Genomic DNA, 2,879 nt, shown 5'->3' with positions numbered 1-2,879 from the left:
GAGTTCAGAGTAACAGCCACTGCTCCTTCATGTTAAAGGAAGCAATTTGAGGTGGTTCAGGCATCTGACCAGGGTGCCACCTGGATGTCTCCCTTGGAAGATAGCCCAGGTGTTTCCAGTTGGAAGGTGATCATGGATAAAGAGACACACAGATGATTTGCATGTGAACACACAGGAATAGAAAGTGGCTGCTTGAGTTACTACACTAAGACTGCTGACTTCTGCATTACGACTAGAGATAAGCAATCGTGGAACAGAATATAATGCCAGTGACATTTAGGGGTTTCATGCATTCTGTCATAGTGTGGTAGAATATTGTAAATGAATAAACACCTACACAGGTGCAAGGTTTTACACTACATTTCCACTCTAATCTAGGTGGTTTGGGAAAGGCATATGGTGAACCCTGAAGTTAAATATGCAAACAGAGCCAGGGTGGAAAGCTGAATGTGTCGCTGCGAAATTAACCTGAATCTCAGTTCCTGTGCATTCAGTGCATCCCATTTTCAAAGAAAACCACTCAATCTCTCAATATACTCTTGCAGCTTCCAGTCTTGTGTAAATATGTTCGCACTCTCTTGTCAAATAACTTGCATGCTATCGATATGTTAATTATCTTTAGTTTCCCCTGAGTTATTATACTCATCAGTTTATCGGTATTGCGCTGTTTGGCTCATCCAGGCTGAACCTTTTGTCCACTGCTCAGACACATTTCATTGCTATCCCGGCATCAAAGCCCTCTATTTTCCAAAGGCTAATAACCACTTGCCATGGAGTGCCTTGTGCCTGGGTTTTATGGGTGCTTTTATATTTATCTAACGGGGCGCTTTTATCAATATTCTGTGTGCTTCTTGCAGCTCCAAATACTGGTGTCCCATCTGTTTTACTGAACACATTATTACTGATGTAGCTCAGTCAAAGATTCAAAGCAGATAAACACACAGCAGCTGATTAGAGCAAAAAATAACACTATTAATAGTTTTGACAGATTGACCGAGCACTTCTCCAAAGTTAGAGCAACAAGGCATTTCAAGGGGAAATAAAACCAAGCTAATAAAAGCAGGAAAAGCCCAAAGAAAGGCAGGACAACAAACAATTATAATGAAGCTGACTCAATAAACATCTGAGTAATTTGACCACCGTACTGCAAAATAACAGTAATGCAGGCACTGTTAGAAGAGGGCTAAAAACAACAAAGACTATAACTGAAGAACAACAATGGTTTTTGCCGATTCATTTGAAAGGATGCCACTGCAGTAACTCAGAGCAGATACACAGACTGTTTGACTGCTGGGATTGTCAGTCTTCCAACTAGTCAGGCAGCTAATTGTAGTTGAATGGCACCTGTCAGCTTCAGCTCTGCAGCACTCTGTCATCCTCCAGAAACACTCCACAGGCGCAGCGTTATCACTTTGACCATCATTTCTCCCCTTTCTTAAATACCCATTTCTTAAGTTCCACATCTGAGACTATGTGGAAGTCACACGAGTGCAAAGATGAACAAAATTAACCTCACGAGTGAAGAGCTGTAATCTATGACAAAGATCCATTTTAGGGGCAAAGTATGTTCTCAGGTTAAATTCAACATTTGCTTGTCCTCTTTTAAGTTACTGTATTGTTTTTAAGTTATTGTCTTGTTTGTTTGTTTTTTTACCGTGAAGCACTTTGGTCACCCTTTGGGCTGTTGTAAAGGGCTAAACAAACTTTGATTCATTCATTCATTCATTATCCCAAACATAAAGTCATGAGTCATTTACCCTTTTAAGCTACAAATTGTTTTATATAAGCAAGTATTACCATTTTCCCAAATAGCAATAACTAATAATAATAACTTTATTTATATAACACTTTCAAGTCAAAGTGCTTTACAAGGCAAACAATAGATAAATTACAAGAAAATGAATACTGGCAAAAACAATGGCTGAGAAAACACAATAACAACAATAACAACACTAAAACTGATAAAGACAATATCTAAGAAGACACAGTACCTCACAAGTTATGATTCATATGCAGCAGAGAATAAGTGGTTCTTTAGCTTTCCTAATGTCAGGCGGAAGAGCGTTCCATAAAGACGGTGTACGGAAATAAAAAGCCAGCGCACCGACTGTCTTCTTTTTAACTAGGGACAGTCAGCAAACCCGTCTCCTGGGGGCGCAAGGACCTTGTTGGTTCATATGGGACAACCAGCTCCTTTAATTATGATGGCCCAGTGCCATTTACAACTTTATATGTTAATAGCAGTATCTCAAAATCAGCTCTAACATGAACTGGGAGCCAATGCAGTGAGACTAGCACTGGTGAGATGTCTTATTTCTTTGTTCCAGTCAGAATGCGGGCTGCCATATTCTGAACCATCTATAAATTATGGAAGCTTCTCTTAGGCAAGCCAGACAGGATAATAATCCAATCTAGAAATCACAAAAGAATGGATAGCAAATATACAAACTCTTCACATGAGGCTCAAGCTTTACACAATAGGATGCTCCACAAATGACCAACGCCCTGTTTTCTATTAGGCAGAAGAGAACGTTTGACTTCATTGCACCATTTTCTTCAATGTAACAATCAAGTATCAGCCAAACAACAAATATTAAATAAAACCAAAGCAAGACAGTGTTTTATAGACATTAAAAAAAATCAAAAAATCCTATTATTACTAAAAAAAAAAAAAACTAAGTGTGATACCACAGTTTTGCAATAATTGAGAAAAATTCTGTACTAGCAAGCAAAGCTCTAGCATTTATTAAAGGTAATGAACATTGAACCATGCAACAAAAACATGAACATTGTTTTTGTTGCATGGTTTGAAGATTTGTCTTTCTGGCATTTTAAGTCTTTATTGAGGGTTACAACTGACTTATGCTTGAACCTTTTTA

This window comes from Amphiprion ocellaris, chromosome 13 (assembly GCF_022539595.1).
Source record: "Amphiprion ocellaris isolate individual 3 ecotype Okinawa chromosome 13, ASM2253959v1, whole genome shotgun sequence".
Lineage (NCBI taxonomy): Eukaryota > Metazoa > Chordata > Actinopteri > Pomacentridae > Amphiprion > Amphiprion ocellaris.
This window is presented reverse-complemented; position numbering follows the sequence as displayed.